General features: G+C 45.0%; 1 protein-coding gene across 1 annotated transcript in view; it reads right to left on the bottom strand.

The window, feature by feature from the left end:
* The window catches only part of PLEKHA2 (pleckstrin homology domain containing A2), a 662,181-nt gene that overhangs the window by 245,945 nt on the left and 389,745 nt on the right, over positions 1–26,491 (bottom strand). The gene's annotated exons all lie outside the window — the stretch shown is intronic.

Genomic DNA, 26,491 nt, shown 5'->3' with positions numbered 1-26,491 from the left:
CAAATGGATATCTCATATCTGTATAGATGAATACGCTACTAATACATACTCTATTCTACAATAAATCCAGAAGAAGAGGAATAGCTAAATTATTTGTAACTAGCTATTTGTTCATAACAAGGCAGGTATATATTTCATGGTTTGTGAGATAAGCCCCATCAATATATAACAGCAATTAATTAAGTGATATTTTAGACCAATAAATTGTATGATTGTGTAATTAAACAAAATTAAGTTAGCTCATAAACAGTGTGCTATAGAAGGAATGGGCATATATTGAAAATAGTACTTAACCGATCAACATTTAGGGCCTGATTATGAATTTGGCAGAGCAGTGCCAGGGTCGCCTGCCGCCGCACTGTGAAAGCCACCACAGACAGCCCGCCAGCTTACAAGTGTTTCTCGTGTCTGGTGGCCTCTTTTTTCACATTCCGTTGGCAGTGACTCAGAAAATGGGCACTGCAATAGGAATGCCAAAAACAGTTCCTGCATGGCATGGCATGGACTGTAAAGTCCATGCTCTGCAGAAACTGGGGTGTATGCACACATGGGGGCATGTTATACCCCCTACATGCACTCCATGGCCCAGAGGCATGGGGCCATTTATTTATTTATTTATTTTGAAAGTTTTATATAGCGCGAACAAGATCTTTGCAGATATCAGAGCGCTTTACAAGGACACGGGGGTGATAGAATAATACAAAGTAATATTTGAGGTAGTTAGGTACAAGGTGCTTAGTTACATAGGTAGGTCAAAAACATGAGGTAGGTCACAGGTGAGGTAGTGTCGGTACACGGTGCATAGTCAAACGGTTGCGTCAATAATATAAAGTACAAAAATAAGGAGCATATACTTGCTTAAGCGTGTTTAAAATTTTTGGAGATAGCATAAAGATGGGCATAGTTGAGGTGGGTGAGTGCAGGATGTATAGTCCCACAGGTGCGTCAGAAGTAGAAAAATAGGGATCGTTGAGGTGGTGTGGGTAAAGTGTGCAAAGTCAAACAGGTGCGTCAACAATATACAAAGTCAAACAGGTGCGTCAACAATATAACAATATACAAAGAGTGAACGTATACAATCAAGTAAGTCGATAATATAAGTAATACAATAGACCAGGGGGGTCAGGCAGATCTTACAGAGCAGATTCATGAGAAATACGGAATAGTAGATCATGTGTATTTAGCCATGAGGATCGCTTTTACTTCTTTCTTAAAAAGTTTGTTGGAGGAGATGAGCCTGGTTTCAGGTGGGAGTGAGTTCCAGATCCTGGGTGCCATTCCTGAAAAGGAGCGTTTATATGTTTTTTCCTTCCGAAATCTTCGAGGCTTCAGCAGAAGATTGTTTGTGCTTCTAGTAGTTCTAGAGCCACCCGAAATTGTCAGCTTTTGATTGAGGTAGGCGGGTGAGTTCATGTGTACAGCCTTGTGTGTCATGCAGGCGATTTTCAGATGTATTCTGGCTTCAAAAGGTAGCCAGTTCAGGGATTTAAAGTCAGGGGAGATATGCGAGTGTTTTTTTGAGCCAGTGATGAGTCTCGCTGTGGCGTTAAGGGACGCTCTTAGGGGTGCCGTTGTAGTTAGGGGGAGCCCGCAGAGGGCGGTGCTACAGTATTCTATGTGCGGGATGACTATAGATTGTACTGCAGTTTGGAAGTCTTTGGCAGGAAGGAAGGGTTTAAGTTTTCTCAAGGTATTGATTTGGAAGTTCGCTCCTTTGGATGCTTTGCTGATGTGCTGCTGCATGTTGAGATTGGCGTCAAGTGTTATGCCTAAAGATTTTGCTGAGTCTACGACGATAGGTTGTACATTTAGAGCCGTTAAGTGCTTAAGCCATGTTTGAGCCGTGGAGATTTTAGCGGGAGGTGAGATCAGGAGGAACTCAGTCTTCAGCGCTTTGAGTTTGAGGTGATTCTCAGCAAGCCAGGATTGGGTGTTTCTGATCGTGGTGTTCAGAAGCATGATGTCCTTGGGAGATTGTATTTTGAGATAAAGTTGGGTGTCGTCGGCATACATGTGAAAGTGAACATTAGATGTCTGTAACAAAGTAGTGAGAGGTTCCATAACTAGGTTGAATTGTGTTGGGGAGAGGGAGGATCCTTGAGGGACGCCTTGCGATACAGGTACCAGAGAGGACAGCAGGTTGTTACTTTTGAATTTTTGTGACCGGTTGTGTAGAAAGGAGGTGAACCACTTGAGAACAGTCCCAGATATGCCCATTCTTGTGTTTAACAGTTCAAGTAAGTTCTCATGTTTAACTGTATCGAATGCTGAGGAGAGATCCAGAAGGATGAGGAGGCAGGTATCGTTTTGGTCTAGGATTTGGAGCATTTGTTTCCTCTCCGCCATGGTTTTCATGGAGGAGATACTACCATGAAAATCGTGGCCGAGAGGAAACTTGTAATATGCTTGCCGACTCCTCGGCGGTCATGCCAAGCATTTCACTGCCTCTACCCGCCACACAACTGCCAGGGAACGGCGGTTCCCTTGAAGCTGTGGTGGGGCAATGGTTGTCCAACCACCCTAATTGTAATCGAGAAATCAGAAGACTGCCACCACCGTGCCCCCGTGAGAATGGCAGTCCGTCGATCACCAGACTCATAATCAAGTCATTTGTTTCTATCGATGCATGAGTATACTGCAATTCTCAAAAGAAATATCTTTGTTTGGTGTATTTGGTAAGTGAGAAAATAGGCTTGTTGGTTGACTGGGGTGTGAGCCCTGAGCAAGCAGCAACCACAATCCTTGTTAGGGTGAGGCACAAGCCTACCCTAAATTACCCAGTCTTGCTCTCTCTGGTAGCTTGGAGCAGGTCAGTCAGGCTTACCTTAGAGGCAAGGTGTACAGTACTAGTGCAATACTTCAAACAGTAATAAAGTAAAACCACCACGCCAAAAGGATCCCACACCAAGTTAGAAATATAGAGCACACTTTTATAAATAAAACAAGTGGCTCGATTCACAGAACTAACTTAAGACAAAATCCTAAACTTACTATCATTTTGGTATTCACAGAAGGCACTTACTCATTTTGGTATTCACAGAAGGCACTTACTCATCAATTAGTAAGTGCCTTCTGTCAAATCCAAAATGAGTAAGTACCTTCTGTGAATACCAAAATGAGTAAGTGCCTTCTGTGAATACCAAAATGGTAGTAAGTTTAGGATTTTGTTTTAAGTTAGTTCTGTGAATCGGGCCCAAGATCAACACAGCATAAATTCAATCTGTAGTACTGGAGTTATGAATTTGTAAGTATTTTAGACTAAAATAGCACCAAAAAGCCTAAAGCGCCAACCGGGGAAATCTGGTTGTGCAGGCCCGGGTCAAAGTCACACTTGCAGGCTGACCACAATGGAGAGCAGATCAGCTACAGCCACCAGGTTAGGCCAGCTGAAGTTTACCTTCTCAAAGTCCGTCTCAAGAGTCCCATTCCCACTGTAGATGAGGCCGTGGAGCAGGGAGAACTTCGCAGGAGGCTGTCGGCATAGAGCAAAGAGCAGGCCAGGCGTCGTGGACGGGCATTTCTTGGAGGTTTGTGTGGAGGTCCCTGTGAATGGTTGATGCTGAAGTGTGAGGATTTGGGCTGACAGAGCTTCGTGCTGATTTGCAGGGAGGTCTCGGTGCGAACAGTCCCATTTGTGGTTGTGAAGAGCCCAACAGCTTGATTTTAGCTCCCTGGACCACACCAACGGTCCAGGACCTGAAGGGCACCACGTGGGGGTCAGGAATTCACTTTAGATAGATCCAGGTGCTGGTGCAGCATATTGGGGAGCCTTTAATGTCCCTGAGGCTCAAATCAGTAAGCCAGGAGATTAGCCCTTGGAGTAACTCTGGTAGCCATGGGTTCGGATGAAGTTGCAGGTCCAGTTCTTCATCTCCAGCAAGAGGGCAGCAGGTCAACACAGCAGGGCAGCAGTTCCTTCAGAGCCACAGTCCAGCAGAGAGGCAGTCCTTTCAGCAGCACAGCAGTCAGTGGCGGCTCATCCACTATGGCGGAGGAGCATTGCCCCACTGCTATTAAGCAGTGTCAAGTATAAACATAAAATGATAATACCTTAGCATTATTATCATTTTATGCTTCGTGTCCTGCTGCTTTGTGGGCGGGTGGGTGAGCTCATGGAGCAGGGAAGGGTAGGAGTGATTTACCCACTCCTAAGTGTGCAATTATTGTTTGGTTGGCATTCTCGGGCGCCCCAAACCAGTCATGAGCACTTTCCCCGTTCTCCATGCAGGCTGCATTACAGCCTGCGTAGAGAACATGTCCACCCCTCCAGCCCCTGGCTGAGTGCTGTGTAATGGCACTCAGACCAGTCACGATCAATAAAGTTAAAGAAGGTACCCACTAGTATTGATTTCAGGTCCAAGAGGGAGGGGGAAAGAACAGGCAAAGACTAAAGAGAGTCCTCTAGACGACCTATATTACTTTCAAAGTAGCCTATGGCTTACAAATGCCCCACACAAAAAAACTTGTTTTAACTATAATGCAATCATATAGGAATAACAATGGTAATTAAACAAACATTTTTCTCCATTTTTTTGTATATGTGTATTTATAATTTCCATTTTCAAAAATCACACAAAAAATTCATTTAGTAACACACCAAGTTCATAAATGACACCAGTTTTTTAACATAAATATACACAAAGAACATTTAGTATATATCAATTCTGCATACCTAACATACCCCAGCACACTCATACTGAATCACAACATACTCACTCCATAACATACCACACATTCACCTGACATACAAAGTGCAAGATAAAAATACAATTTAAACAGCACAGTGGGAATCCGACTGAACAGAAAGGGGAGAGAGACGTTTTAAAAAGTCTTTTCATCTAGAACATGACAGGCATTTCATAGATTCCAAGAATGTATCAAAATCAATGTATTATTTCATCTATATGTGACCATGTGACTCAGATCAGTCATGACCATTGGCTTAGGGGAGGTAGCCTAGCTGTCTGCTTCCTGTTCCTGGAGTCGGAGGCAGGGCGGCAGGAACAGAGAAATGGGACCCAGCGGCAAGTTATGTTTATTTATTTGTATTCCCCTGCGTGACCCCCCCCCGTGAAACCCCCCATGCGACCACACTGGCCCGTCCACCACCCTTAATCTCAACCATGCTGTCTGCCACTCTTCTTCCCAGTAGACTTTCCACAGGTGTACTGAGGAGTTGGTGTCCGAGGTCCAGTATTTATACACAGTTGTGCCTTTCAAGTAGGAAGAAGCTTCCAGAGGCATGCCTTAGAAGTGCACAGATTCCCTACCTTCCTGGCCCTGGCTCCAGACAAACTACAGGGAATATGCAACTCTTTGTGTGGAGACAGGACACGGGCTATTCATTTGCAAGTGGGGTTCGCCCAGCTCCCCCCTCCCATTCTGCAAGTGATGGGCAATCTAGTGGCAAAAACAAAAATAACCCAGTGGCATGTAGAGCACGGGCCCATGTCTGGGCATACCCGTCTCACTCGGGTGACAAATACAAAAAGAACTCAGTGGCATGGAGAGCACAGGAACCAAGTCTGGCATACCGTCCCACTCGGGTGACAAATACAAAAAGAACAATCTAGTGACACCTAAGCTCTTTGTTGTGTGTGGCTGTCTAGGAGGAACAAAGAAAGTCCATATGTTTGCTACAACCAGCAATGTGACCCCGGTATAGGCTGCAGACACCAAATGGCCCAGCCATATGCTTGAATCCAATGGCAGTTCGGGCTGGACTGTTCCCATGAGGAACAGGGTCAAGACTGGTTTGCATACAGCTGGGTCTGAGCTGGGGTGGTGACGTGAGCTAAAGAACGATGATGGAATTGATGAAGCAAAGCTTCGCATTTGCGACTTGCTGTAGTCATGAACCTCGCTCATGTGTAACCAAGTAATAATTTGTACGTCTTACTAACCTTTATTTCATGTTTGAACGAGGTAAATGAAGCTTGCACATGTGTATTTCTAATACGATTAATTCGAGTCAATAAAATGGCCGCTGCTTTGAAATAGCTTCTGCGCATGCGTCAGTCACACTCACGTGTCCTGACGTGTTTGCAGGTTTGGAGGGAAATAGTTGCGCATGCGTAATACATAGCTTTGGCAATAACGTGGTACTGCTCGTGCCATTGCTCTTGTGCCTGTGTATATGTAGCTAACATTTAGACTGCATGAGTATATTTTTTGTGATAAGTTGAAAGTACAAAACCAATGATGTGTTTTCATAACGTTATTTCTATGTATTAATTTGTTCTCGCTTACTTTTCATGTACCGCGGGAAATGGGGGTCTTGTGGAAAAGTAAATTTTGCCATGTTCTGTGTCCCTACGCCTCATCCATCATATGTTATGTGTGCATGATCAATATGCATATGTTACTCCCCATTTCTGATTAAAGACGCAATTTCAGTTGTGTCCACCTCTAGTATGTTAGTTTCCAGTCCTCGTGAATACTACGAATATCAGGCCTATGTAAGTAATGTTGCCACGTTTCTCAGTGTGCACGTTATTCAATTATAAAGTCCCCGTTTCCAGGCCTCACAAGGGCCCGGACCACAGATTCAGCTCCTGTCTCCTGAAAGCCTCGCTGAGGAGCGATACAGCCCCCACCTGTATCCTCGACCCTTCACTCACTTCCTGCCTTGCAGTGCCCGGTGCACCCCGGCTCTGCCTCTGAGTCTGCCAAAAGTATGTTATAGTTCCAGCTATCAGTTCAGTCCTCCTCCTCTGCATTCCTAAGCTACTGAACTGCATCAATAGTTTCCGTCATTGTCTAGCCTTCTCGTCTCCACGTTAGAGAAATACTGTATTTAATGGTCATTTAATATTCTTCACGCACTACATGTAGAATAATGCATGGTCCAGTCTTAGAATCAAGTTAGCTTTTCCCCTCATGACTTCTAGTTTATATCAACATGTTCCCTAAACATTAGATACCAGATAGGGTTTAGGTACATGTCGCTCCGACCCTCCAGACTCTAGTCTCTGCTCCTAGCACAGAGTTCGTAGCCCCCAGCTTCTCATAGTAACACGTCATTGCTAGTTTTCGCGCATCATTAGGTTAGAGGTCCCGGCTCCTTAGGTAGCCCCCTCCAATGTTTCCGCCCATTCATGACATATTCTGTTACGTTTTGCATCACATGTCTAAGTAAACTCCCAGTTACACCTCTTATTTCTGTTATCTCTCGCGACTGCTACGCGTCACGCCTTCTACTCCACCTACTGTTACGCCCACTGCAATGTAATGCTATGTGTTTGCGCTATGTATATAAGTCAATGTTTTGTTATTAAATGTTAGCGCGCTCATCCCAGACCTAGCCCCAGCAGCTGCTGGGCCTCTTTTCCCCTGCTGGGCCCCAGTTGTCCTGCTGGGCCCTGTCATTCTGTTCCTATGCAGGTTGTCCTGATCCTGTCCTTATGCTGTAATAAACCTGCAGAAACTCCTACTACCTCGAATCTTGACTCTTATTTATTGAGCTATCTGTTATGCTATAAGTCTAGTCAAAAATAGGGTATTATTTATTTATTTACCACATAATGGCGCCCGAATAGGGACTTGCCCTTTCCCCACGCGTCGGTGAAGCCACGCCGACCCCCTGACCCTCTGCAGTCGTGACGGAACCATACCGTGCACTGGCAGATATTTCTGCTCCAAGTATCCCTCAGGCCCACGGAGGAGACGGAGGAGGCGGTCCAGCATCCGAACGAGACGGTGGAGGAACGCGGCGAGTCCCGACCAGAGCCCAAGCCGAGAGTCCAAGGTCCGAGGTATCCGGAGGCCCACCCGTAACTGAAGTCCGAAGTCCGAAGTTCGTCGTCGTAGTCCAGTCCCGTCCGAGGCCTTCCGTTCCGTGCTGCCCGGTGAGTACCATTGCTGGGGTAGTGTCTAGACAGGGTCAGTCTAAATTGACTCCTGGTCCGTGGGTTGGTGGTACCCAAGCCCACAAACGAAGTGTTCACCTAGGTGGATACGGGTCTTGATGCGTTCCTTTATGGGACCGGTATGTTCCGTACTGTTACAGCAGTGCATCCAGTAACTCTAGTCTGTTCCGTTCTCGAGAAGTCTGTTCTGTTTCTGTTTTCAGTATTTTCAGGTAGTATTCTGTTCGAACTGTTATGTTATGATATTGTTTAATGTATTTCCAATGTCGTGGTATGCCTGAATTGTTTTCCCAAATTGTTATTGTTTTTCGTGTATTGTATTGTGTTCCGATTCAAGTTTAGAATGCCGCTCTTTTCCAAGTTACGTCAGTTAAAAACTAGAAAGGGTCTGCTGGAAGCAGCAGTTCCTGTTCCGCCTAGGGACAGTCCAGGTCACTTTATGTATCAGAAACATGGCATAAGTGCCATATTGTATCTAGATTTATGGGTAGAGTATACCAAACAGTTAGAAGAAAAGTATAGATGGCCCGTATCGGGTACATGGGATGCCGAATGTATCATGCGAGTAGAAGAAGCATTATGGAAAAAGAAAGCCAGACAGTCACAGAAAGATGCCATCGAGTTATGGCGTAAGGAAGCGCATAGAAGAACGGAAAAGGAAGTCAGAAAGTCAGAGTTAAGTAGAGAATCCCAAGAACGAGCCCAAGAAAGAGAATTAATCGAGATAGGTGAACAAGTCAAAGTCGAACAGTCAGACAGACAGAGGCATGCCCTTATTAAGGGTATGTATCCTCTCCTTGCCGAAGGCTTGCCAAAAGCGACCCCAGAGGCACCCAGTAATTTCCCGCCACCATTAGTTCCGACCAAGCTACGTCACAAACCGACCGCAGCTGATATTTTTATTTCGTCCTATCTGGACGACACAGTTCCAGAATATGCAAATCCAGTTCGCGCTCCACCTGTCCCTGTAAATCAGGCACTTCCCGTTCCTCCAGACACCGGAGTACCTGTTACGGTACCCCCGGGTCAGCCTGCCATACAAGTTCAGCCCACGTTACAATTACCGACCCTGCAAGCACGAAGAATGTCAGTTGACGATTCTAGTATAGGGGCCGCAGGGGGAGGTCCTCCTCAAACCCCGCCGCCACACAAACATTTATCAGCACTCGAATTACATGCTCAAGCATCACAGCGTACTCCAAAAAGTAATAAGTCTGTTACAGAAATCAGACAAGCCCTTGCCGAATGTGTCTATGACACAGTCCCAGGCGAGTATAATATGGTTTTATATTCCGTACGCGTAAGAAGGGTGACCGAGTATCTAGTCACCTTACCAAATATGAAAGAAGATCTAGACAGAATATATCGTTTCATCCGTACAGGGGATGATCCAGAAAGTATTGGCGAAATTATGTCTCAAAGGAAAGCCGAGATTCAGCTCATGATATTAAAGTTCCTGATCAATTGTCTAATAAGAGAACAAGATTACCCGTCTAAAGATCCCGCCGAAATGAGAATCCTAACAAGGTGGAGTGATAATATAGCCGAGGGTAAGCACAAGACCATTAGTGCCATGGAAAGTATGTACAAGAAAATTCGTAAGGAAATAATAAGGTTACACGAACAGCGTAAAGCAGCACAAGTAAGCGAGAAAGAAAGTATCTCTGATCCTGAAGAGGAAGAGAACGAGAATCCCGCCAGAATAGCGTATGTAGGAAAATCCAGATTTCCAGATCGCCATTTACGTCTAGAACCCAAGTCTATTTTTCATCATCCAGCACCAGAACAAGGTTCCCTAGAACAAGTATTTCAAGCTACCGATCACATTCTGAAATCACGAGTCGGATATAGCGAATTAAGTACCATGCACGAACAAGAACTAGCCCGATCAGCAGTCCGATGGATTACTGATTCTACCACTTTTCCAGACGAAATAGTGGCACAAATGTTTCTGAAACTGCCCCCAGCCGAGCAACGACTGGTGGGTATGTATATGATCCAGTACCTCATTACTCTGTATGAGGGTCAACATTCTGATCCAGGCCCGTTACATGATATCCTGAACGAGTTACTCCAGTACAGATGGAGAGGTCTAGGTACCGATTTAATTAGTGTCATTCTAGAACAGCGCCACAAGTATAGAACGTTCCTGAACCCGCATTTTGTTCATGTCTCACCCCCAGAAAGTAAATCATTCTACATAGACAGACAGAATCCGCTACGAGAAGTCCACCCAGTCCAAGGGGCGGGTGGCGTAATGCAACGAGTGTTTGTATACACTCCGATATCAAAGATGGAACTTCTTGAAATGAAGAAATTAATCCCCTGTCACGACAAAGATCCAGCAGGGTTCCATAGAGAATTAAAAGACATGCTCCGTATGGGAGAATACACTTACCCAGATATCATTAAAATGTTAAAGGTCCTGCTACCCGCAGGGGTGTATGAAAAGTTAAAGGAAAAAGAATGGGAGGTGGGAGAGAAAAAGATCGATTGGGCAGCTCTAGAAGCTGAAGACAAGGCACGAGTACCAGGTACCGGTCTTGGAGATAAATGTAAAGAATTACCAGAATTATTGATTCAAGTTTTACCCAGATTATTGACAACTAGGAAAGAAGACTGGGATGCAATCTCAGCCTGTAAACAGAAACAAGATGAGGATATTAGTGATTTTTATTCTAGATTTGAGAAATGTTTCAGTATTAATAGTGGTCTCAAGACAAGTAGTGAGTCATACCCTCACCTTTTCGTTACCAAATTAGTCGAGAATTCAAGTCCACAAATTAAAAACCGAGTTTTGAAAGTCGAAAGCACCTGGCAAGCAAATACTCCGTCCCAGATGCTCCAGATGCTCCAGTACCACCAGAATAGAATCAGAGAAGAGCAAGAACACGAAAGAAAACGTATGAAAGACACGAAAATGAAAGTGCTAGTTGCACAGTCTATTCCTCAAGACAGTCAGAAGAGAGGTCCGAATCAAGCCAGTCATCCTGCGGCTCCCGTTAAAGGGAACTGCAATTATTGTAAACAGCCAGGTCATTTTATAAACGAGTGTGCAGTTCTGAAACACAACATAGCTACTGGTAAGACTAAAGAAAGACCACGTCCGCCGAGACAAGAACAAGTTTCACAGACTCCTCAGTCACAGAATGCACAACAGACAGTTTCCGCACCGCAGCCTATTGCTGCAACACAGCACGTTACATCGCAGATGTACCAGTATGCACAATCCGAGTATCCAGAGTACCAGTCATATTCATGAAACAGCCTAGAGAGGGAGGTAGGCTTGCCTCTCATCGAGATACCTGTAGACCAAGAAGGTCCCTATGTTCATAGTCAAGTATTAGGGAAAGACAGAAAGTTTTTGATCGATACAGGGGCAAGTAGGACCACAATTAGTCATGCCGAAGTTCCAGGGGCTCCGCTCTCAGGCTCAAGAAATGTTTCCCTTGGATTTTCAGGAAAACCCATAGTTAATGAGATATCAAAGCCAGTTACTCTAGAAGTAGGTCCATTGTCCCGCACTACTGATCTGTTACTTACTAAGTCATGTCCAGAAAATCTATTAGGCATTAAGACATTGAAAGAATTAGGTGCAGTTATTTGCTGTTCCCCAGAGGGAATACGTCTGTTCCTACGTGACTTTAAGGGTCACTATGTGTTACGAGATTTTGATTCAAGATTGTCTAATGTTCCGCAGCATTTATGGGCGCAAGGTCCAACTGATGTAGGTTACATGCAAATCACACCCTATCGTGTGACTCTCAAACCAGGTGTAGTGTTACCACGAATCAGGCAGTACAGATTGCCACCTGAGGCTGTAGCAGCCTTATCCAAAATTATTGACGAGCTCATGGCTCAAGGAGTAGTTGTAGAAACTGACTCCAATGTGTGTAATTCTCCGATCATTCCAGTCATGAAACGTACTGATCCAAATGCACCCCCAGTATATCGATTAGTGATTGATTTACGAGAGCTTAATAAATGTATTATTCCTCAGTACCCAGTTGTCCCAGACATTTCTTCCCTGTTAACAGCCATTGATTCCGAAGCCATGTTTTTCACTGTTATTGACCTCAAGAATGCATTTTTTAGTGTTCCAATTCATCCAGACAGCCAGTTTCTTTTCGGATTCTGTTTAAATGGAAGGAGCTATATGTTTACACGCGCTCCTCAAGGTTTCACAGAAAGCCCTAGCATTTACAGTCAAGCACTCAAGAGACAACTAGACAACATTCACATGCCAACTGACACTGCCCTGCTCCAGTATGTCGATGATCTACTGATCACAGCCCGTTCGGAACGTGACTGCGAGCGTGCATCACTTACAGTTCTGTATTTTCTAGCCGAGATGGGGCACAAGGTGTCACCTTCGAAGCTTCAATTCTGTGTCCAGCAAGTGGTATACTTAGGACACTTGCTGTCCAAGAGGGGTAGGCAGTTGACACCCGACCGTATCCAGTTAATAGCGAGTCTTCCCCAGCCAAGAACCCAGAAGGAGGTACGTGCCTTTATCGGCCTTACTTCTTATTGTAGACAATGGATTCCCCAGTATGCATTCCTAGCCAAGCCACTGATACAGTTAACGACACAGGAGGCAGCCGTATCGACTGTCCTCCCTTGGACATCTGACCATACACTTAGTTTTAACGAGTTAAAGAAAGCCCTATGTCAAGCTCCAGTTCTAGCTACGCCGAACTACAGTAAGCCTTTTACACTTTTCGTTACAGAACGCGAAGGTACAGCATTATCTGTCCTCACACAAGATCAAGCAGGTCAATACAAGCCCTGTGCTTATTTTTCGAGCACATTAGATCCAGTCGCCCAGGCGTTGCCTGCGTGCCTCAAGTCAGTTGCAGCCACAGCACTAGCTATCAGACAAAGTGATTCTATAGTTTTAGGACATTCCTTGACAGTACAAGTTCCACATTCAGTAGAAGTTCTTTTAAACCGAACACAAACTCAGCACTTGACAATTGCACGTTTAACAGGTTATGAATTGACACTGTTCCAGCCACACATAGAAATTAGACGCTGCAACGTCCTGAATCCTGCTACACTGTTACCATCAGTTAGTTCAAATCCAGACACACATGATTGTGTGGAAGTAGTTAACATTACGACAAAGCCAAGACAAGACCTGACAGATATTCCGTTACCAGATCCTGACCTGACACTTTATGTGGATGGTTCATGTATGAGAACTAGTACAGGAGAACTAGTCGCCGCGTATGCAGTGACTACCGACACTGAAGTTATTGAAACACACCGTATTGATACTCTGTCCGCTCAGGCAGCAGAGCTAGTCGCTCTGACACAAGCCTGTATACATGCTAAAAACCTGAAAGTTAATGTTTACACAGATTCACGTTACGCATTCGGAGTTGTACACGACTTCGGAGTGCTCTGGCAGGAGAGAGGTTTTATGACTTCTCATGGAACCAAGATTCAGCATGGTCTCCTTATTCAAGCCCTGTTAGATGCCATACATTTACCGACATCTATTGCTATCATGAAGTGCAAAGCACATACGAAAGTCACTGACATTATTTCCCAAGGTAATGATTTAGCAGACCGCACAGCCAAGCTTACAGCACAGACTCCAGACATTCCAGTTAATATGACACATACTCCAGATCCGATTACATGCATGACAGTTAAGGACCCTACTCAAGATGTCATAGATATCCAGTCACATGCTACTCCCGATGAAATCAAGAAATGGTCTGTACAAGGAGGGGTCCAGACAGATCAGGGATGGTTAACGAAGGGCAGAGCCACATGGTTTCTCCCCGATTCTATGGTTCAAGTCATTATCAATACCGCACATAGTCCAGCACATTTAGGAGAAAAAGCTATGTTAGACAGTATCCAGAACATTTGGTTCAACAAGCATTTACGAACTGCAGCCAAGCAGAAAGTCCGTACCTGTATGATATGTTGTCAGTTTAATCCAGGTAAAAGTGTCCCGGTGGAACAAGGTGGTTTCCAGCCCCCTGACCACCCTTTTGAGGTCCTCCAGATGGATTATATTCAAATGGAGCGATGTCGAGGTTTCAAGTATGTCCTTGTAGTTGTATGCGCTTTGTCCAGATGGACAGAAGCATATCCAGTCCCAGATTACACAGCCGCGACCACTGCCAAGCAGTTGGTTCGTGAATTCTTCCCTAGATACGGACTCCCTAGAGTCGTATATTCTGATAACGGCCAGCCATTCTCATCTGAACTCATGAAACACGTTTCCCTGTTGTTAGGGTACCAGTGGAAGTTCCATTGTGTACGCCATCCAGAAGCAGCTGGACTAGTCGAAAGGCATAATCAGACTCTGAAAATCCGTATAGCAAAGGTCTGTAAAGACAAGGGTGTGGACTGGTTAGTAGCTTTGCCAGTCGCTCTGTTTTACATGCGTATGGTCGCACATTCCAGATCAGGTCTGTCCCCGTATGAGGTCGTTTTCGGCCGCCCCCCTAATATGTGGGGTACTCCTAGACCCCGAAGTATTACCGATGTTTCATGTAATATGCTGACAGATTACCTAGCTTCCTTGATGTCTGCCCTCAACTCATGTCGTTCACAGGTTGCCGCCGCATTTCCAGACAATACCGAGGTGGCACCGCACGAGATCGTTCCAGGCTCCCTTGTGATGATCAGAAATTTTGACAGATCAAGTCCGCTGGAACCACGTTGGAAAGAGCCACGCCAGGTCCTCTTGACCACCCGTACTGCCGTCAAGTTGGAAGGCAGGAAGGGGTGGGTCCACCTTTCTCATGTAAAACTTTTCAAAGGATCGAAACCAGTCTTCAAAAACATTTCCAAGAACATTTCCCAGGATTCGAAGGATTGCCAGAACATTGTTTTAAAGGACTGTCCCGCACAAGACATTATTACAACCCCTCCCTTGTTAGAGAAAACTCCGCAACAGGAGTATAAGTAAAAGCTCAGGTCTAATAAGTCAGCCAGTTTGATTGTATAAGTCCTCCCCTAGGTGAAACGGTTAGACTGTTTCTGACATGTATAAAATAGACCCCCATAGTGAGAGAGTCAGTCAAAGCTCAATCAAATGTATCATTTTTCTGAGTTTCGTATTATTTCTCAGCATAATGATTTCCTGCACTAGTTACGCACTTTTTCTGTGTTTTTCAGTTCCTCATGTAAATATGTCTGCTCATGCTACAGTAGAGCACACGTTTAGTGATCTGCCTCCTCACGAATATGCATACCGCCTCGCTATGCGTAATAACACATTTATCCGTATGTTACATTATTCACACCAGACCAGCAATGCCACTAATTGTTGGGTGTGTGGTCGACTCCCCCCTTTCCAGACACCGAAGGGAGTTCTGCCACTCTTTCCTTATCCATTCTCACACAATGGTTCGTGTGGAGCATGGTCCACGTTAACGTCATCCTCAACAGATATGTCTTTTCTTAACAGTACATGTTTCCCAGACAAGCAAGGTTTCCCCCACAGAACAGGTTTAGATTTAGAAAATGAAGTATATAATTTAGGAAATTATTCGTCGAATTTCATGGTTCTGAATGTTCAGTCTGATACTACTCCAGACTCACCCGCTATTTCAGTACTACCAGTCAAAGGCGAATTATGTGTCCGTAGTTATGGTTCTGTACACATAGGTCATAGTGAATGTACTACTGTTATCCAGTATAGTGACAGTGGGAAATCTATTTTCAAAGCTTCACGTCATTCTTATTTTATTTGTGGTCAAACTGCATATGTCCGTCTGCCCCTCGATTGGGAGGGAACCTGTTACATTGCTTTCCTACTGCCACCTGTTTTTCTAGCCCCACCTGACTATCATAGGAATTCTTTCTTAGTACACACTAGACACAAGAGAAATCTCCCGATTGTCGATTATACTGAAACCGCCGCAGAGCAATTCATTGATATAGATAAAGGTGTTTTCCCTTATTTAGGTACAGTTGTAAATAGTAAGCTTATCCGTAGGTTAACGAGAACCCTTGAAGCAGTAGTAGATGAGACTGCCTCCGCTCTAGGTAACTTAACTGAAGAGCAATCCTTTATGAGAATTGTCGTTTTACAGAATCGTCTCGTCCTTGACGTCATACTGGCCGATAGGGGCGGGGCCTGTAGAGTTCTCGGATCCAGTTGTTGTATTTTCATTCCAAATAACGCGCCGTCTGTTTATTCAGCTATAGCCAGACTCCATAAAATTGCCCATCTGTTACACCAAGATCCAGGCACCTGGACATGGTCCGGTTGGTTCTGGAATATAATTTCCGCATGGGGTTGGAAAGTCCTGTCCTTTTTAGGTATTGCAGTAGCGATCATATTTAGCTGCTGCCTCTGTATACAATGTGGCCCTGCGATTTGCAGCATGTGTGCTACTTCTTGTATTCCCAGTCCCAAGCCCCGTTCTAAATCTCGTTCCAAGACAATTCGAGACGAGCAAATGGTACTGTATGAAATGATAGACGGTATCATGAATATTGATGTTTCCTGATGGAAACGTAGTGACAAGGAGGGAATGTGGAAAAGTAAATTTTGCCATGTTCTGTGTCCCTACGCCTCATCCATCATATGTTATGTGTGCATGATCAATATGCATATGTTACTCCCCATTTCTGATTAAAGACGCAATTTCAGTTGTGTCCACCTCTAGTATGTTAGTTTCCAGTCCTCGTGAATACTACGAATATCAGGCCTATGTAAGTAATGTTGCCACGTTTCTCAGTGTGCACGTTATTCAATTATAAAGTCCCCGTTTCCAGGCCTCACAAGGGCCCGGACCACAGATTCAGCTCCTGTCTCCTGAAAGCCTCGCTGAGGAGCGATACAGCCCCCACCTGTATCCTCGACCCTTCACTCACTTCCTGCCTTGCAGTGCCCGGTGCACCCCGGCTCTGCCTCTGAGTCTGCCAAAAGTATGTTATAGTTCCAGCTATCAGTTCAGTCCTCCTCCTCTGCATTCCTAAGCTACTGAACTGCATCAATAGTTTCCGTCATTGTCTAGCCTTCTCGTCTCCACGTTAGAGAAATACTGTATTTAATGGTCATTTAATATTCTTCACGCACTACATGTAGAATAATGCATGGTCCAGTCTTAGAATCAAGTTAGCTTTTCCCCTCATGACTTCTAGTTTATATCAACATGTTCCCTAAACATTAGATACCAGATAGGGTTTAGGTACATGTCGCTCCGACCCTCCAGACTCTAGTCTCTGCTCCTAGCACAGAGTTCGTAGCCCCCAGCTTCTCATAGTAACACGTCATTGCTAGTTTTCGCGCATCATTAGGTTAGAGGTCCCGGCTCCTTAGGTAGCCCCCTCCAATGTTTCCGCCCATTCATGACATATTCTGTTACGTTTTGCATCACATGTCTAAGTAAACTCCCAGTTACACCTCTTATTTCTGTTATCTCTCGCGACTGCTACGCGTCACGCCTTCTACTCCACCTACTGTTACGCCCACTGCAATGTAATGCTATGTGTTTGCGCTATGTATATAAGTCAATGTTTTGTTATTAAATGTTAGCGCGCTCATCCCAGACCTAGCCCCAGCAGCTGCTGGGCCTCTTTTCCCCTGCTGGGCCCCAGTTGTCCTGCTGGGCCCTGTCATTCTGTTCCTATGCAGGTTGTCCTGATCCTGTCCTTATGCTGTAATAAACCTGCAGAAACTCCTACTACCTCGAATCTTGACTCTTATTTATTGAGCTATCTGTTATGCTATAAGTCTAGTCAAAAATAGGGTATTATTTATTTATTTACCACAGTCTGACTGAGCCGAAAGCCATCTTGGAGGTCCTTTCTGCGCAGGACCGTCCGCCTGGGGAGAAGTCAACCTTGGCTGGTGGAACTCAGCCAGCTGGCAGGGATGGGCAAGATGCTCCTGAGAAACTGACCTGCGAACTCAGCAGGACGGAGTCATGTGTCCCTATTCTGAAACAATGTTAATTTGTCATTGTATTTCCCTGGACTTTCTCATGAGGACCCCAATCTCGCTAGGCGGTACCCAGAGATGCAAAGTAGGCATCGAAATAGTGTGTTCTGATTGGTGTGTTACCCAAATCCTATCTTAGGACCAATCCAAATTGAGGGATTCTGACACTTTGCAACATTGGGGGGTGGTACACCGTCCCCAAACTGTATATCTACCCTGGGTTCACCTAGGGAAGTCGTCCGACTTGTCTTGTTTAGCTGACCTGTCACTGACCCAACGCACTCAATAGGTGACTGAAGATACAGAGCACTGCGGAGTACTCTGTCCGAAATTGACCATAGACTAAGGTTCTACTGAACCTTAAAGTGCTGGCGAAGCACTTTGCTGGGAGTTCGCTGACCCAATCGGGGTCTTGATCGATAGCTGCAGAGAGGGTGGAGCGCAGGCGTTGCTTCCGAACTGCGGGTGCTGGTCCTGTCCTGTCCTGAGGTCCTGTCCTGAATCCTAATCTGAGGGTTTCCTGTCCTGCCCTGGGTGTCCATTCTGCACCTGCTGTCCATTGAGGGGTATCCTTCCTTGAGGGTTTCCTGTCCTTAACTGACCCGTGGCCAGGGTTTGGTTTTCACACCAGTCTAGGTAAATATTGCTCTGAAATCTTTTAAACTTGCACCTTTCTATTTTTCTGTCCTTTGCTTCAATAAAGACACACCTTGGCATATGTTGATTTTTCCATGCTTTTGCCGCAAATTATTGAAACGTAAAGTCATTGCATATTTTCATAACGTTTCCCATGTTACCCTACCTGTTAGAAATCATATTTTGCATTGCAGTTTGTCATTTTCTGATATGGTCTAGAACGGCCTTTCTTAAACTGTCCAAAGAACTTTTGCCCTAAATGCATAGCGTTTCCTGTTGCATCCCATATTAGCATTTCCATGATTACCCTGACTTTATTTCTCTATAGTTATGTACTTTTCATTATCTTGATTATCGATTGTCTTATCCTTGTAAATCTAATGCTTACTGAGAACGAACTTTAGATAAAGACTTTAAAACTTCCAGTTGTCCGTGGTCATTTTACAAAGGTATTGAATGTCATTTTGAGTTGTATTTTGCTGCCTTTCCTTTTACAGCTAGCTCCCTGATCCATTGTGGTCATAGGTACCCGTGTCGGTTGATGGTAAGTCGGGTACGCTGAGGAATAACAGTAGGGAATTCACACAAATTGGTAGCAGCCCGTGAAGTCACCCGGTCAATGTATATGGTGAATTGAAATATATGGTCCCGAAGCCGGAAGCGGCGAAATTATTGGTTGGGTGACCTCGCGCGCTCTATCAGTTTTTCTGGTAGCAGAGGTATGGTTAGGGACTAGTTAAAATTTAGGTAGGACTAGTTAGTCTAGTCAAGTCGGTAGCTGCTAGTATATTAATGCTGCTACAAGAGAGGCCGTTCCGAGGGACCTGATCATTCTCTTGAGAATACGCTGCTTTGAAATTTATGAATTGTTTTATCATTGTTATTCTTGTTCTTATATTGTTATATGTATTAATCCATGCATTTGTAAACCGTCTCGTTCAATGTTGTCCGAACTCCCCGGGGAATTGAATGGCAAAGTGGTGAATAGAATCCATTTGCCTTGAGGTCGCAGGCTCAAGGAAAGTTAGGTGCAGGTTAGGTACAACCGGGAAGCACTAACTAGGGTTTTTTCTGAATACGTGTGTGAATAAATGTCAGTAACGAGGTTCATTGGCAAAATTCCAATAGTGGCGTAACCTAGTAAGGGTCACATCGGAAGAGTAGCAGGTTCATCGGAGCTTGGGTGAAAGCAGAGGGGTCCGCTGGGAAACCTTAGACTCGGATATATCCCAGAGAAGTGGATGAGTTTAGGGAAGTAACAGGTTCACTGATGCTAGAGTGAAGGGTAGGCGGAAGAGATCTACCCGCAGCGTATGAAAAGTAAATGGAAGTAGTTTACTTGCAGTAAAATAACTCTTTCTCTGTCTAGACACTTGAGCACTGTGGCGAATGTGTATTCATTGTAAAATAACCAAGCACTAGCACTTTAGAAAGAAAGAAAGTTTCCGTTACCTTGTGAAGGGAGGGAGTCAGTCGCGAAGCGTCTCTGACGTCACTCCGTGCCGCGCTGGGATTGGTAGAAACAGCGGGCGGGTATCGGGGCTGGAATTGTGAAGGAGGGGTGAGCGCCGAAGCGTGAGAACTGTCTCACGAAGGGGCCGCGCACCCATTGGTCGAAACAATTTGAACGCGTGCACCCCATTGGTCGCACGGAATTGCAAGACGCGTTCTGATTGGAGGTAACTTTGTAAACAAAGTTAAGCGTAGAAATCGTATGTGGCACTCGTATTGTCCAGAGACTAGACCCGATCCAAGAAGCCAAGGGTTTGAAAGGGATCAGTGGAAAGCCAATAGATACGATATTATGTACGGAACTAAGAGAAAAATGTCTCTTGTAAATAAGGTAAAGAATTACTTCAAAACGGACAAACCGATTAAATCAAGAGAGGGCGTTATTGTCCCACCACCCAATACTCCCGCCTCTTTCATGATGTTTGATCGAGGGTACAATACCTGTGTGTGGTTGGAAAATTGGGTAAAGTACACAAAAGATGACGGAATATTGGCTTTTCCGTTAGACGGTACCTTCAATGGTAGGATTTTATTTAATTTGAGAACCCGAATGAATGAATTGCATCCCAGACCGGGACTAACGCAGTATGAGGCATTAGAGGAATGGGAGATTGAGGCTTTCGAAAGAGAGAAACCCCGAATGGACAAAGGTCTGACCAAGTGGTACCCAAGGCTGAAACAAGAGACCAGGGATAAAAAGATGAAACAGTGGAGACAGAGCATGATTGTTGAGGGTCTGTTTCCCATGATGCCAGCATGTACCCATTCGGGGGAAGAGAAAAAGACAGAAAAGTGTAAGCATTGGGGAGCTCTTGGGGAGTCAGACGATGAATTATTAGATGACATCTTTACGAGAAGTCCGCCCCCTTATAATGAGGGAGCCCGACCTTCCAGTGCAGGAGAAAATCCCCAGCGTCCATCTATTAAGGAGGAGGACAGATCCCTAAGTAGGGGGGGAGGTTGTCAGATACCGCCCTATTTGGAGAATCCCGGACCCGCGGAGGTAAGAGATATATATCCTAGAGTGCCCGTGAGCCCGGAGGAAAAATATTCCAGCAAGAGAGTTTTTTCCCCCAGACCTCTTTATGAAAACGAAGAAAAACCATTAAGTTCAGGAATGCCCTTTTTACAGCCTCCATATGAGGAAGAGCGCAGGTCATTTGGCACGGGAACTTTGTTCCCAAAACCAAATTATGGTGGAGGACCAAGTGAAACGCATCCTACTGCCCCGAGCTTTACCCCTCACCTGACCCCACAGATAATACCTGACCGAACATTAGGAAGGGTACTAGATGAAAGGGAGCAAGAGGTCCTAGCTAGACAGAGAACAGAAATAATTCAGAAAATCTCCCAGTTAAATAACAGTCCTGAGGCTTTGACTATTCCGGTAACAATTGGACCAGTGGTTCCGTTATATGGGAATAATCAGGGAAGTCCAAACCCTCCAGTTATTAACCCAATCATGGCCCCACCAAGGCAGGAGCCCCTACTGATAGACGATCAGTCCAGTGAGTGCGAGTCCGAAGTTGTGTTCTTGGACCTGCCAAACAAACAGACCGGGAAGGGAATGCAGAAGAGGCATAATCCTTTTAATGCCAAAGAAATTAAATTAGAATCAACGTCAGGTACTAGGAGTGTCTCTCTGGTAACTCCGGAGGAAATTGAAAATTGGAGTCGTGAATTAGAAAAACAGACTCCGCAAACGAAACCTTTAGACCTCTACAAACTGAGGGTAGAAATAGAGGAATTAATGGCAGGAAATGTGGGATTAGACAGATTAAATACCTACTCTGAAGAAGAGTTGCTGTTTATGTTTAAAAGCCTTACCAGAAGTACCAGAGTGCTCCACGAAAAGCTGACAGACACTGCAGCTAGTATGGGGGTAGATATTTCAAGGTCCAAGCCCTTGAAAAAACCTTACAGAGCTGAATTCTCAGACAAAGATATAGAGAACTTGAATGTGTCAGGGAAAAAGTTGCAGATTAAAGAGTTGCTAGCAATTTTGCAAAAATGGGGAGACGTGGAAAAATGGAAAAGCAGGTGGGCACGAAAGAAAGATGAGGCTCGATCCAGACAAGCGACCCCCGAGTTTGCTTTGAGAGAAGTAGACAAGCCCGAACAGTTATGCCCCATGCGTGAAGTACCAGGTGGGAGGTATGTGCACGTTCCATGGTCCAGACAGGATATTGTGTCCTTTACTAACGATTTCCCGAAATTGCGCGAAAAGCCAGTTGACTGGTACCGGCAGGTGGAAAGGTTCGTAAAGGTGCAAAAATGCCTGTGGAAAGACCTGGATGGATTTTTCGATATTGTGGTCCCGGTAGATCTATGGACCAAGTGTAAAATAGCCATAGCCTGGCCTAGTGAGGAATACCCGAGGGACTCTAACACAGGGGAGCCGTCGATTGAAGTGATGAAAAAATATGAACAAGTAATTCAGCATTTGAAAAATAAGGTGCCCGCAAAGGAAACTGATTGGACCAGGATAGATAGAACGACGCAGGAAAGAGACGAGACAGTACACTCCTATTATGAAAGGCTGTTGCAGGTGTTTAAAACCTACAGTGGTATAGATAACATCGAGATGAAGGATATGACGCATTTCATTTACAGGTTTGTAAACGGTTTAAGACCCGAAATTTGTCAGTGGATAAAGGATAATAAAATCTGTTGGCATACCAAAAAGGTAGACGAGGTCCTACGGTATGCAAAATACTGTGAGGACGAGATGGCAGAAAAGAAAAAGGCTCTCAAGGAGAAGGTTATGTGGGCTCAAGTGAAGCTCGCAGAACAGCAGGAAAAACAATTGAGTAACATGGCCAAAAACACTCAGAACCAAGGTCCTGGGGGTGGGGGAGGAGGTAAGCCCCGGCCCAAAATGAGCAGAGAAGAGGCTATGAAGAAATTTCCCTGTCACCAGTGCGGAGAAATTGGACACTGGCGAAACGAGTGTCCTTATTTGCCTGACGATAACCCCAAAACACCTGATTTAACTCCACAGACGCAGAAAGAAAGACCAAGAAAGACTCAACCACAGGTAAAAACGATTCAGGTGCCCCGAGCTCCAAAGCAAGTATATAAGGGAAAATCCACAGAGGGTGATGAGGTAGAAGTCTGGGAAAGCAATGAGAACAGAAATGCAGCAACTTCGCAGTATTTGTTAAATGATACCTTCCTTTGTGATGACCAGTACTGACGGGGCCTGAGAGGGGAGGACGAGGAGTGCGTACTTGGCGCCTCCTTGCCGGTAGACCAGTCCGGACCATACATTGAAGGAAAGGTTGACGGAAATGATGTCACTTTTCTGTTGGACACTGTTGCTACCCGTTCTACTGTGAGAACAGTGGACGTTCCAAACCTACCCCTCTCGGGAGAAGCCATCCAAGTAGTGGGTGTATCTAATCAATTGATTAGTACTCCTGTTACCAAACCAATGGAGATATCAATTGGAAACTTTAAGGAAATGCATAGATTTGTCGTTTGTGACACCAGTCCAGTGAACTTACTGGGACGTGATTTGCTGTGCAAAATGAACTGTACCATCTTTTGCACACCAAAGGGAGTTGAAATTCAGACCCCAGATGAAGATGGCATCTATAAATTAATGCTAATCAGACCTGACTCAGAGATTAAACGAATGACTATGCAGGATTTGCCCAAAGAACTCCAAGAAGCAGTGAAGCCAGAAGTATGGGACTTTACTGGGAAAGATGTAGGGTTAATGAAAAACGTGGACCCCATACAGATAGCAATCAAGGACAATGCAGTATACCCCAATACTAAACCCTACAGAATGAATGCAGAAGTGAGAGCAGGTGTTACCCTGGAAATACAGAAATTGCTAGAAGGAAACATCATACAGGAAGTATTGAGTAGCCCATGTAACTCACCGATTATGGGCATCAAGAAGCCTAGTGGCAAGTACAGAGTAGTGCAGGACCTATGAAAAGTAAACAAGATAGTGGTCCCCTGCTGCCCTATTGTCCCGAACCCAGCAGTGATTCTGTATCAGATTCCCTGGGATGCTGAGTGGTTCACTGTGATAGACCTGTGTCATGCATTCTTTTCCATTCCCTTGCATCCAGATAGCAAATTTATTTTCTCATTTGCCTTCAATGGTCACGTGTATGTCTGGAACAGGGTCCCCCAAGGGTACACAGAGAGCCCCTCTATCTTTAATCAGATCTTGAAACAATGTTTGGAAACTTTGGTCTTACCTGGAAACTCTGTCCTAGTGCAATACATTGACGACCTCTTGGTGGCGTCTAAAAGTCATAGGGATTGTGTGATTGACACCATTGCCCTACTGAATCACCTGAGTGAGAAGGGACATAAAGTGGCCCCTGAGAAATTACAGTTCTGTACAAATTCAGTGAAATATCTGGGGCACCAGATAGAGAAAGGCGTCAGAAAGGTAACGTCAGAAAGAGTGAGAATAATTCAAAAGATGCAGTTACCCCGTACTCAGAAAGAGATCAGAATGTTCCTGGGAGTGATAGGATACTGCAGGCAATGGATTCTGGGATTTGCAGTCCTAGCTAGTCCCCTGATAAAAATGACCAAGAGAGGAACACCGGATGTGGTACAATGGGATGATGAAAGCTTAACAGCCTTCACAAAACTACGGGATTGTCTGTGTACAGCCCCTGCGTTGGGAATGCCAGACTATTCTAAGGAATTTGCCCTATTCTGTGACACTCGCGATAATTGCGCGTTGTCAGTCCTAACACAAGAACATGGCACAACCAGAAGGCCTGTGGCATATTTCTCTGCCACCCTGGATCCAGTGGCTGCTGGATTACCAGGATGTCTGAAAGCAGTAGCTGCTACCTGCGCAAGTTTAGAGCAGAGTGAGTCCATTGTCATGGGACATCCTGTAACTGTGTATGTTCCACATGGAGTGGTAATTTTACTGACCAGAACGAAAACTCAGTACCTCACCCCTAGTCGGCTGACTAAATACGAGAGGATTCTTGTGGGTGCTGCAAATGTAAACATTGTCAGGTGCAGTATTCTGAACCCCGCCACTTTGCTCCCCGATCCAATGGATATGAAAGATGGGGTGGATGATGAGCATAATTGTATTGATTTAACAGAATTCAGCACCAAACCACGCCCAGACATTAAAGAAACACCATTGCCTGTGCATGACAAGGAATTATTTGTGGATGGTTCATGTCTAAGACATGAGCAAGGAGGTCTGAGTGCCGCCTATGCGGTAGTCTCCTTAACCAAAATTGAAGAAGCAGGTTATCTATTTGACGTAAAGTCTGCACAAGTAGCCGAATTGATTGCTATGATAAAAGCTTGCAAAATTGGGAAAAACTTACGCATAACAGTGTATACTGACAGTCAGTACTGTTATGGAGTTGTGCATGACTTTGGCCAGTTGTGGCTACAGAGGGAGTTCCTGACTTCATCAGGTACCCCTATTCGAAATGGAAAAGTTGTTCAAGACCTTTTAGAGGCAATCCAGTTACCAAAGGAACTGGCAGTGGTAAAATGTGTTGCTCATAAGAAGGGCATGGACACTGTATCACTGGGAAATGATTTTGCTGATCTAGTGGCCCAATGGTGCGCCAGAGATCGATATATCATAAATCCAAAACGAGGGGGGCCCGGAACCAGATGCCAACTTCAAGTGTTTGAAGAAGTGCCTACATGGGATGAAGTGAAAGAGTGGCAGCAGGCGGCACCTTGGCAAGAGAGAGAGAAGTGGAAGGAAGACGGGTGTAGACCAAGACGTGTGGATGGTGTCATCTTGGGCCCAACTGGTATGCCTGTGTTACCTAGACACTTACTTGGCACAATGGCGAGATTGATACATGAAGGATCACACATTGGTAGGGACGCCATGATTCTAGTGTTCCAACAGACTTGGTACAGTAAAAAGTTCAGGAAAGTAGCAGAGTCCCTCTGCCAGAGGTGCCTGCCATGTCAAAGGATGAACGCAGGCAAAAGAACTGCGGTGGAACTGGGAAAAATTGGGAGGTCAGGGGGTCCCTTTGTGAGAATACAAGTTGATTTCATCACCATGCCACGTTGTGAAGGGAAGCGATATGTCCTTGTCATGGTCTGCCTATTTTCGAAGTGGGTGGAAGCTTTCCCTACTCCCCAAAATGACGCACTGACAGTAGCTAAGTGTTTACTGAAAGAACTGATACCTAGGTTCGGGGTTCCAGTCACTATTGAATCAGATAGAGGCCGACATTTTCAGAATGATGTAATCGACGAACTCTGTAAGGCCTTTGGAATCACACAAAAGCTTCACTGTGCGTACCGTCCAGAGGCTTCTGGAATAGTGGAACAAATAAATGGAACTATCAAAAACAGACTAGCAAAACTGTGTGATGCATCTGGCATGACCTGGGTGAAGGCCCTGCCCCTGGTCCTGATGGGACTCCGAAGTGTTCCTGACCGCAAGACAGGCCTAAGTCCCCATGAAATCCTGATGGGAAGAGTGATGAGACAAGCATGGGTACCAGGAAGCAAACTGTTGAGTATTACTGATGATTTGGTGCTTGAATACTGCAAGAGATTAGGTGACCAAGTGCGT

This window comes from Lissotriton helveticus, chromosome 11 (assembly GCF_964261635.1).
Source record: "Lissotriton helveticus chromosome 11, aLisHel1.1, whole genome shotgun sequence".
In the NCBI taxonomy this organism is placed as follows: domain Eukaryota; kingdom Metazoa; phylum Chordata; class Amphibia; order Caudata; family Salamandridae; genus Lissotriton; species Lissotriton helveticus.
This window is presented reverse-complemented; position numbering and strand designations above follow the sequence as displayed.